This window comes from Anolis sagrei, chromosome 2 (genome assembly GCF_037176765.1).
Source record: "Anolis sagrei isolate rAnoSag1 chromosome 2, rAnoSag1.mat, whole genome shotgun sequence".
NCBI lineage: Eukaryota > Metazoa > Chordata > Lepidosauria > Squamata > Dactyloidae > Anolis > Anolis sagrei.
The window spans coordinates 136463955-136476123 of record NC_090022.1 but is presented as its reverse complement, the minus strand read 5'-3'; positions in this window follow the sequence as shown (position 1 = coordinate 136476123).

Genomic DNA, 12169 nt, shown 5'->3' with positions numbered 1-12169 from the left:
GATACAAATGGAACATATGTAACAAGTAAAATCAAAGTGTGGTCAAGATGGCTAAATGTATTGATGAAGAAGATCATACAGTCTGGGAGACATTGGAACAGTTTTCTTTTCTGCTCAGATGGGATGGAAGATGCCACTCCATCTTCTCCTCTCAGATGGGATGGACAATCTCCAGTGTCAGAGGAAGATTCAGCAGTTGGCCTGTTAACTTCTATACACATAATGGGAGATATGTGTGTCAATTTATTATTTGCCATAAGCAGAAAACGGTACTTGGTTTGACCTAGTACAGGCATCATCTACACCAGAGACCTTGTCACATGGCTGGCAGCAGCACTCTTCTTCATGGCGAGGCATGGAGGCATTCATTTTGCCTCACTTCACTGGCTAGCTGATGTTCCCATGGAGCAAAGTGAGGTGCACGCACAGTGCACATGGCTTCCCTCCACTACCCAGGCAACATGGGAGTCTTCCCATGTTGCCAGCTCGAAGGGAGGAAGCCATGTGCACCTTTGCTTCCTCCTATGGGATTACTGGCCGGCCAGTGAAGCACCCAAGACAAAGTGAGGTGAGATGATTGCTTCCATGCCTCACTGTTAAGAAGAGCACCACTGCCGCTGGCTGTGCGATGATATCCTAGGAGTAAAGAAAGTTTGGTCCAGTTTACACCGATCATTCAGTGCAGTTCCAAGCCAGCTTCAAAATGCAGCAGCCAGACAATAATCACCCACAAACGATCATGAAAGAAACCCCTTTATGAGCAACAGTACTCTGTCATTTGTGGACCTCAAACAGGTTGCAAGATTTCCTATGTAATCATCTGCACAGCAAAACCACTTTAATATCAGTTTGAAAATGTATTAAATGATCACTGTAGATAGAGCCTTTGTTTCTTCTAATTTCCATCATCCCAACCTATTAGCCAATTCAGGTTGATGGGAAGTCAACTATATCTGGAGGATACAAGAACCCTTAGTCTTACTCAGTTCAAAAGCACAGGCTGCAGAACCTGCAAAGAGCAGTGATGAATTTAGCAATTTTTCTCTCAACATCAATTGTAGGTCAAAATCAAATGTTTCCAGGTCTTTTGGAGTCTACTATGGCTGAAAGGATGCATAACTAGTAGGCATGTGTGATCTATTAAAATGGTTCAAAAGTACTTACAAAACTAGTGGGCGCTGGCACTTAATTTCTAAAGTGTTTCTAAAGTTTAGGTGGTGAAAATTTTGGAACACTGACAAGACTAATTAAATTTTGTTATTATTTCCTTAATGGCAATTGCGGATGCGCGTTAGCATCACCATCAATGGGGAAAATTCAGGGGCTCCTATATCCCTCATTTTTAAAGCTATCAAGACAAAACTTTCAACAATGGTAGAACACATTTCCCCCTGTTAGCTCACCAAATTTCAGAAAGTTTGACTTATCCACAGATTTTGGTGAATTTTCAAAGCTTTTATTTTTTTAAAAAAACAATTTTTTAATCATAAAGAAAACCTGTTCCTCGTTTGAAAGTGTTATGTCCTGTCTCATTGTGTGGTTTTTACTTTGAAAGTAGTTGATCTACTCCAGAAACTTTGTTCTTTTAGCTTTATATCCAACATTTTAGTAAATATCTACAGTGAAACAGGCAAAGAAAACATAAAAATATGATATTTCCTACTTCAAACTATTGTGAGAACAAAATAAACTACAATCCTTATATATATATCACTATATTCAACAACTCAACATACATCAAACTTTGTTTTTGTGGCAGAAACTGTGTTAAATTGGTGGAGATCCAATAAAGCAAAATGTGCTATAGGGCAATGTCCTTTGTGCAAAGACAGCTTAAGTGTAATAAACTTTCACCATGTTTTTATGACAGAAGCAATTAGGCACTGCCATTTATAACCCAGGAACAGAAATCACATTACAGATACCATCAAAGGACATCTAGACTGATCCCCTTCTTCCAGACAGAAAGGCACCATCCAAACCCTCCTGATGTCCAATTAATATACTTCCTCTATTGAGCTGGAGGGGATCCCATGGCCCATCCAGGCATTTAGTTGAGACAAAAACAATGTATCCCCCCTCCCCCACAAAAAGTGACAACATAAATCCCCTTGAACATCTGTCTTTATTACACACAACCACATAACTACAACTTAGCACAGATTTATACTATTACTTACTTACTTTTGTCCTCTTTGCAGATTCCATTATTTTATTTCTTATTTAGACTGACTCTAAAATGCAGTCGCTGCATTTTAGAGTCTTTTGGGTCCTTCAGCCCTCATTGAGTCCTGAGCAGCATTGCATTCTGGGAAATGTAGTTTAACAGCAGGGCCTTTAGTATTCATGGGAATTGGGGGCTTTGTCTTCCCAAACTACACTTAAGATGGCGATGATAGAACCAAATTTTTTTTAAAGCCCTTTATGTTCTCTTATTTATTTATTTATTTATTTATTTATTTATTTATTTGCAACATTTCTACCCTGCCTTTCTCCACCCTGGGGAGAAACATTTAAATAGAATTATAAAATACATTAAAACATTTTAGACAAATAAAACAATGCCTTCACTGTTAACAATGTTATCCAAAGTCATAGTCTGGGCCTTTTCAAAAGTAATTGCACATAATACCATATTGAACTTAAATTACTTAATTACAAAATTACTTAAACGGGGTTACTGGTTATGCTGAAAATTAAATTGACCTTGGGAGACATCCAAACATTACAGAACATTTACAAAAAAGACTGGTGAGTATTTCAATGTCTAAATTCTCCTCCCCCCATCTTTTCTGCATATTTCAGAAATCACGCCTAATGCATGAATTTAACGAATTTGATACGACTTCCAAGAAGTAACAATTTTTTTCACACCTCTAATAACTAGATGTAGATAAACTCTACCAGTTCCCATCTGGGAATTAACTGAGCATTTTAGATTGTTTTTCTGCTTACCCGGGACCAGTGATTGCGCTCCGGTAGATCTTACATCAACTTGCTCCAACCTGGGATCCTCCTCCTGCAACTGTCCAAAGCACCAGCTAACTTGTTTAGAAGTGAGGGAAGTCGCAGTCTAAAATATCAAGAGAATTTCAGGCTGGGAAGGGATGGGGATTCTGTGTTCAGTTTGGCCTGTTGCGTAGGTCATTGCTAAATAAGCTGATGAGGCACCAGACACAGCAGAAATGCATGAAGCTCCCATAAGATTTATTGCCTCAATGGTTATATACACAATGGAATATACACAACTTATCTCCTGTGCCTGTTGGCTTTTGGTCGTGTGTTATTGTTATTGTTGTTATTATTAGTAGTAGTAGTAGGAGGAGGATAAGTATTTATGTCCCACTGATTCTCTGCAAAGTTTGACTTGAATTGGCTGCTTTCTGAAGTTAGCCTTTTATTCTTTTGTATAGCTAGCTTTCAACATGGAGAACAGAAGCATTATACAAAAAGAGTACCAAATACACTAATGCAAAAGTTGACCTTATGTATAAGTCAAGTACAGGTTTTGGTGCCAAAAGTTTGGATTTTTATATAATCTAGGGATACATCAAGGTCATTCCATGGAGAAGGGGCAGCATTAATGTTGCCACTACTGCCTTCTTCTGTCATTTGCCTACCCAGGAATTTAAAAAGGGAAGAAGTGGCACCATGGCAGAGGAAGCAGAGTGGTCTGGTGCTTCTTTGACATTTTCCTTGAATAGACAAAACTCTTGCCTTTCACCACTCTACTCAGAGGAGGGGATTATTCTTTTTATATATAAGATTTAAGGTATAATAATCATATTGACCATAGATACCTACTTAGGTTTTTTGACTAAAATTTCTACACTAATACAAGAATATATAGGGCAGCTTCCTGTTCCTGGAAATATTCTGTATTCTCCATTATTTGAGTTACGTACCTTATTTCTGTACTGGGAGCACAGGAAAATAACATGTGTGAACATGTAAAAAAATCAGCCTGAAGGAAAATCCATTGAAAACACCTCTTATTTGCAGGTCTGCCATATGATTATCTATACTTGGAAGAAAAGACTTAGCTTGTTTTACCAGATTTGGGTACTTATAATTACCCCATGAAATTACAGAGCTCATTGAATATGACTAACCATAAACAACAACAAACTGATGGCTGAGGTTGAGTGTACAGCATTTCCTTACCCAGCTTTTAGATACATAAGAATAAAAGCTGTGGAATTAATTGTAACATATTAATTTGGTTTTATAGGCATACCAGGACTGCTAACCCTAACCCTGATATGTTTTGAGAGAAAACAGGGTGATGGGAGAGGAGGGTGCTAGTGCCACCTTGTTTCTTCAAGCTACAAGAGATGGAAAAACTGGGATGGCAGTGGGGATTGACCCTTGGAATTGTGGAAGGTGATCCTGAGACTCAATCCCCATAGGGCCCACACCTGCAAAAATCCAGACTTTATTGAATGATCCAGATTTCTGCAGTTGTTTTTATTAACCTGGAGTAACCCTGGAAATCCAGGTTTACTCTGAATTAATCCTTACTAGCCCAAGATGTCATTTGGATGCCTCAGGCTAATCTGGAACCCATTACGGGTTTTGGCCCTGTGTAGAAGGGCCCTTATATAGCAGAGCAACCCTTAAATAGCAAACTGGTTTTAACATGTTTCTCCCATCAAAATGAACCCTCATAGAGTTTACATAGACTTTGCTTGTCTGTCTGAACAGAACCTATAAGCTTAAACATCCTTTTTCCTGTGGCTCTGTGTGATTTTTTTTGTTTTTTCTCAATCTGAAGATAAGTCTGTATCCACTTTTCTGTCCGGTCATGTCTGTATGCACATTCTGCTTATGGGAATATGCTGCCCTGAGTCCCCTTAGGGGTGAGAAAGGTGGTATATAAATATAGTATATAAATAAATAAATTTTCCCATTCCAATTCCTTTGCCTTTGTTGTCTTTATTGTTGTTGTTATTGTACTTTCTTACTTATGAGCTGATAATTCTTGATCAGTTTGATGTACTATATCTTCTCTTCCTTCCCTTTCTTTATCTCATTATTTTCTGTAATTTGTCTTGTGACTGTTTGTTTGGATCCTATTATATCTTTAAAGTCTTGTTTAATTCTGGTTTCAGTTTGAGAAAGTGCTTTCTTAAATTTTATTAACATTTGTAAAACCTGTAATTGTGACATCTTTCAGTGTTCTTCATATGCAATGCAACAAGAGCAGAGATCTGGAAAGGGTTAATTACTTTCCATCAGCAAATAATATAAATTACTTGCTTGTTGAAATAACATAGTTCTTACCTCTGCATCTAAAGATAAAGAGGAAATACTCAGGCCACATCATGAGGAGACAGCAAAGCCTAGAGAAGACAATTATGCTGGGGAAAGTGGAAGGTAAAAGGAAGAGGGGCCGACCAAGGGCAAGATGGATGGATGGCATCCTTGAAGTGACTGGACTGACCTTGAAGGAGCTGGGGGTGGTGACGGCCGACAGGGAGCTCTGGCGTGGCCTGGTCCATGAGGTCCCGAAGAGTCAGAGACGACTGAATGAATGAACAACAACATAATGATTGATTTTAACCCAAACTTATTATTCAGGTTAAATTCTTTACAGTCCTGAATATTTCATCTTTATCATTGAAGTGTTGTCCAAATATTAATAAAAGTATTTTCAAGCTCCTCTGCAAGGAAAAAAGGGGATAGTCTCCTTTTTTGACAACATAGTGAAGCTTGTTAGCTCCGAAGTTTATTCATAAATCTTCTACTCAAAGTTTTAACATGTTTATTTTGAGAGGTAAAAAAAAAAAAGCTGTCCCAAGTCCCTCTGGGGAGATGGGTCAGGATATAAATAAAGTTATTTATTTAATTATTTGAATTGGCAATCTTCACTATTTTTTTAATGTTGATTTATGAAAACAATGGAAAGGAAATTTCTTGGAACTTGTCCAGTTTGAAAGCTGTGGCAAATTTCACAAAGAGACTAAAGATTGCTGAACCAATTGCTTGTCTTTTTGGTGGCTGTTACTCTCTCACAGATTCACAGAACAGTAAAAAAAACCCAAAAAATATTGGGGTTTGTGGTAATCCTTGCTTTACACACAAAAGTTAATTATTGATAAAAGGAGCCTTTGCTAGTTTTGGAGCCTTCAAATGTGCCTTTCTCTGAAAATCACATCAAGCTGAAGTGAGAGGAACTTTTGTTCTGTCCCCTGAAGTGTATTCCATACAAGGTGAATAGGGCACTCTTGGAAGGAGAAGGAAAAGGAGGGTAGAAAAGGATGATACTCCACCTTCAATGGATCCAAAGTTTTTAAAAAAATCAACACTTAACAACGTTAAAAACAAAAATCCAGTCTCTTAAAATGTTCTATAGTTCTTTCATTCTGCTCATTGTCCACTAGATGGTAGAATTGTGTGATAAAAATTCCACATTTTTCTTCCTTCCTATTACTTGAAAATAAAGTTAAAAATTGTATTCCAATGCACTCCCTATATTCCTTAGCTGTTCTTGGTGTTACCTCATGAAAACAAAACAAAACAAAAATCCTGTTCTTGTGTTTCACTGGATTCTTTACTTGGCAAATTTTAACTCCTCTGAAACACATTCATTAATCCCTCATTAAGAAATTCTGAATTATAAAAAAGTTTGTAGTATTCATGTCATTTTCACTGTGCACCTTCATGTAGTTTAGACTTGGATGAGCCTATCATGCGATTTTCTTCCTAGGATGTCAAGTGTGCCATTGCCTTCCCTTCAGGCTGAGGGACGGTGATTTATCAAAGTCATCCGGTGGGATTCCATGGTTGAGTGGGTATTTGAGCCCTGGTGTCTGACTAATAGTCCTGTACTCAAACCACTACTCTACACTAGCTCCCACATTGAATTCATACCACTGCTTAATTGTTGTGCTTCAGGCATGGCCATCAGAACATTTGAAAGGGTGTAGAATCTTGAATGACTGGATCTGCTCTATTCCACTCAAGTTTCTTTTGTTGTTGTGGCAAATTCTGGCAAGCAGTATTGACATTAGAGTTGTTCAGATCTCTCTCTTTCCTTCACCAGACACTAGCCACTTTCTGGGTTTATTAGCTGATTGAAAGTGTTTGTGCTTGACATATTTGAGCTTTCCCCAGTCTCCTCCATTGCACTTGATTGTATTATTTACGCTGTAAGCCACCCTGAGTCCCCTGGGGAGAGGGAGTGGAATAGAAATAAACTATTCATCATCATCATCATCATCATCATCATCATCATCATCATCATTATTGTCAGCATTGTTGTGATTTGTGATTGTAAGATCTCAATTTTTGTGATTCTCCAAGTGGATTGGTGTCTTCTTTAATTCATTTTTCTTTTGGATTTATTCCATATTTTTCCTGTTTGTTCCTGTTGCTTTATTCCTTCAATTCCACATTTTAATAGGTAAAACATCTTCATATAACTGCTTTTCTCACATCCCAAACTGTTTTAATATCTAGGCTTTGTAAAAGTTGTAATCAAAATATTCTTTATGTTTTTTTCTTCACTTTTCCAGTCAAAATCAAATTGCTTAATAAACATCTATTTGATCTCCAATTAAACACTTCCTTTCTTTCTCAACTTCATGGAATCATAGAATTATAGAATCACAGAATTGGAAGAGACCATGTCGGCTATCTAGCCCAGCCCCCTGCCATGCAGGAAAAGCACAATCAAAGCATACCTAACTGATAGCAATCCAGCCTCTGTTTAAAAGTCTCCAAGTAAGGAGCTTCCACCACTGAACAGCTGTTATGGTCAGGAAGTTATTCCTAATGTTCAGGTGGAATCTCCTTTCCTGTAATTTGAATCCAATGCTCTGGGTTCAAGTCTCCAGGGCAGCAGAAGACAATCCTGCTCCCTCTTCCTTATGACACCCTTTCACATATTTAAATATGGTGATCATGTCTCCTGTCAGCCTTCTCTTCTGCAGGCTAAAAATACCAAGCTCTTTAAGCCACACCTCATAGCGCATGGTCCCCAGACTTTTGATCATTTTGATCACCCTCCTCTGGACATGTTCCAGTTTGTCAATATCAGTTTGTCAAAATTGGACACAGTATTCCAAGTGAGGTCTAACCAAAGCACAATAGAGGGGCACCATGATTTTCCTTGATCTAGATCAGGCATGGACAAACTTTGGCCCACCAGGTGTTTTGGATGTCAACATCCAGAAATCCCAACCATCTTACCAGCTGTTAGGAATTGTGGGAGTCGAAGTCCAAAAAAGCCAGAGGGTCAAAGTTTAACAATGCCTTATCTAGACACCATATTCCTTTTGCGGCAGCCCAAAATCCCATTGGTTTTTTAGCTGCTGCTGCATCACAATGGTGTCTCACATTCAACTTGTCCACTAAGACTTCAAGATCTTTTTCACACGGTAGTCCACGCTCTGGTTACATCCCGTTTAGACTACTGCAACGCTCTCTACGTGGGGTTGCCTTTGAAGACGGCCCGGAAGCTTCAACTGGTCCAACGTGCGGCAGCCATGTTACTTACAGGAGCGGGACGCAGGGAGCACACAACCCCCTTGTTGTACCAGCTCCACTGGCTGCCGATTTGCTATCGGGCTCAATTCAAGGTGCTGGCGTTGGCCTATAAAGCCTTGAAGGTTCCGGCCCTAGATACTTATCCGACCGCATCTCGACCTACGAGCCCACCAGGACTTTGAGATCTTCCGGGGAGGCCCTGCTCTCGATCCTGCCTGCTTCACAAGCACGGCTGGCGGGGACGAGAGATAGGGCCTTCTCGGTGGTGGCTCCTCGGCTGTGGAACACCCTTCCCATGGACATTAGACTGGCTCCTTCCCTGATGATATTCTGCAGGAAATTAAAAACTTGGTTGTTCAAGGAGGCGTTCGAACAAGAAGTGCAATGATTGGTAATGACTATAGGAATGGAATAACGGAAAATGATATTGAATTGTGGTTTGGACGATGAGACGACGCTGAATGGTTTTCGTAGTAATGACAATGTTTTGTATAATGCTTTTTGTATAATGTTTTTGCATAATGGATTGAGAATTGTTTTTATACTGTGTTTTGAATTTCGTTTTTCCTATGTTGTACACTGCTGTGAGTCGCCCCTGGGCTGAGAACAGCGGTATATAAGCAAAGTAAATAAATAAATAAATAGATAAATAAATAAATAAATAAATAAACATGTATCTCTGTTGTCGAGCAGGTATCATCCATTCTGTATCTGTTCATTCAGTTTTCACTCATGCCTAAGTGAAAAATCCTACGCTTCTCTTTGTTGAAATTCCTTTTGTTAGTTTGGGCCTTGCTCTCTAATCTGTTGAGGTCATTGTGAATTCTGATCCTTCATTTGGAGGATTAGCTATCCCTCCCAATTTTGTGTAATCTATAAACTTGGTAAACAAGCCCTCTAAATCTTAATCTAAGTCATTAATAAAGATGTTGAACAGAACTGGGTACAGGAACGAACCCTGCGGCACTCCACTAATCACTTCTTTCCAGGATGAATAGGAGCCATTGATGAGAAGCACCCTTTGGATCCAGTTGCTTAACAAATTAAAATCCAGCTAACCATAGTATTATCTAGCCCACATTATACTAGTTTGTTTGCAAGAAAATCTTGGGGGACCTCATCAAGATATGCTATATCCACAGCATTCTTTGCATCTACCAAGCTTCAAACTCTATCAAAAAAGAGATAAGTGGTAAGATTTGTGTTTGAGAATTCTATGTTGACTTTAGTAGAAACTTTCTGCAGCATTCTTTTCTGAGTGGCTACAGATTGCCTCCTTAATGATCTACTCCAGAATGGGTTTTTGTAGGTTTTTCGGGCTATATGTGGTTTTTTCTGCTTTGATAATCTGGATTATATGGCAGTGAAGAAGGGGCCAAAGACAAGTGGAAATGAGCAGCTGACAGTGTCTTGACTTTTTCTATAGGAAAGTATACCATCCATCCATCTTGCCCTTGGTCAGCCCCCAGGCCCGTAGCCAGGATTTCGTTTTGGGGGGAGGGCTAAAAAATTTTCAGGGGGGGGTTTCGAGGGGGGCTGAGTTTCGGGGGGGGGGGGCTGAGTCTGAGTGAAAGAGGGTCTACCCTAGCAAACCTTTTGTATCATTACCCCAATACCCCCATGCATATGGGATATATTGAGTATGGTGATCAGATCATGATATGAATAAACATAACAGTTTAAATAATGCACCAATAAGGCCTTTTCGCGAACCACCATGAGAATTTGGGGGGGGGGTGAAGCCCCTCAAGCCCCCCCCCCCCCGGCTACATGTCTGTCAGCCCCTCTTCCTTTTTCTTTCCATTTTCCCCAGCATCATTATCTACTCTAAGCTTTCCTGTCTTCGCATTAAGTGGCCAGAGTACTTCATCTTTGCCTCTAATATCCTTCCTCCCAGTGAGCAGACGGGCATTATTTCCTGGAGTATGGACTGGTTTGATCTTCTTGTGGTCTAAGGCACTCTCAGAATTCTCCAACACCACAGTACAAAATGTCTATTTTCCTTTGCTCAGCCTTCTTTATGGTTCAGCTCTCACATCCACAGGTTACTATGAAGAATACAATTGCTTTAATTAGGCAGATCTTCATTGCCAGTGTGATGATTCTACTCTTCATTATTTTATTGAGATTGGTCATTGCTCATTTTCTTGATTAAATAGTACCAAAGAAGACCTAGAATTAGACTGAAAAATGAACAGTCCTTGTTACTCCCATCATGAATCAAGGAACCTCGGTCACTTGCAAATGTAAGCTCAAACTCTACAATGGAATTTGTTTAGGAGATCAAATAACATGCCATTTTTCCCAGTATGACTAATACTTTGGTATGCAGCCTCTAACTGCAACTAATGAACAACTGAAGCAATTATTTTCTTTATCCTATATTATATTTACAAGTTCCTGGTATATATTTAATTTGTACCTGATTCCAGAGCCAGTGTCTGGACAAATAGACTGTGCCAGTCTCTGTCCTACTTAAGATTCGAAGCCTGTGTCACAAACTATGGGCAAGTCTGCATAAACAAGACAGTGTGGATTAATTTTGAATCCAGTGTCAGCTGTCTCCATGATATTTCATTACTTCCTATGAATATCTTGGGTTTTCAGGCCTAAACTCAACTTTACTCTGCTTTCCTCAAAAATAGGAGAGTTTTCAGGAAATACCAGATTATCTGCAGGCTTCACAGCTGCCCAGACAGATGGACTGCCCCATCTCCTGTTCAGAGGGACGCCACATCATCACCCTTTTCCTGCACTTATCAGCACAGGGAAAGGGGAAATCTTGTCTTCAGTGGTGTCACTTTTACTTTTGGCTGGCTGCTGTGGTTGCATCTGCTGATGGCAGAACAGGTATTAACATGATCATCAAGGATAGGTCCCTCTATCCCTCATTGATGGCAATGTGAGAGCCCTGGTATGACATCAGCAGACATGCAGATAATAGCCAGTTTCGCTACAGGGTGATCAGATTGATAGTCTAGAACCAGTTTGAGACAAGCAAGGTGATTGCACCTTACCTGTCTTCAAACTGGGTTGCTGTGAGTTTTTTAGGCTGTATGGCCATGTTTCAGAAGCATTCAAACTGCTTTGCAGAATTCCCCCCTTACATCCCAATTTTCAGGAGAGATGCACACCAATGCACCAGAGGCATAGGGGGTGAAAAAGAAGGGAAAGTGACAGGTAGCAGCAGAGGTAATAAATTACTCCTCCCAGGGTGCCCATTAGTCTCCTTCTGTCCAGCCATAACCTTGGGGAGTTTGGGTGAATTTTCACATCGATGAAGAGGTGTGCTCCTCCAATGATTTAAATGCAAAGCAGCAGTGGGAGAGACACAAGGTCATGTGTTAAGTATTGGTTACACATGCTATTATTCTGTTGTAAGTGTGATTCATCAGTTTTGTATTAGAAAGCCCTTAACTCAGCAATATTGCATTCTTTGACAGTTTTCAGAGAGGAGTCTTCCAATCATGTGGTAAATATTGGCTACAGACACTATTATTCTGCTGTAATTTTGATTCATCAGTTTTGTATGAGAAAGCCCTTAACTCAGCAATATTGAATTCTTTGACGCTTTCCAAAGAGGAGTCTTTTCCAGTCCTACCTGTAGATGCTAGGGCTTCAAACAAATTGAACAACCTATGGAATCAATTCTTGAATATAAATCAACACATATGTAAAT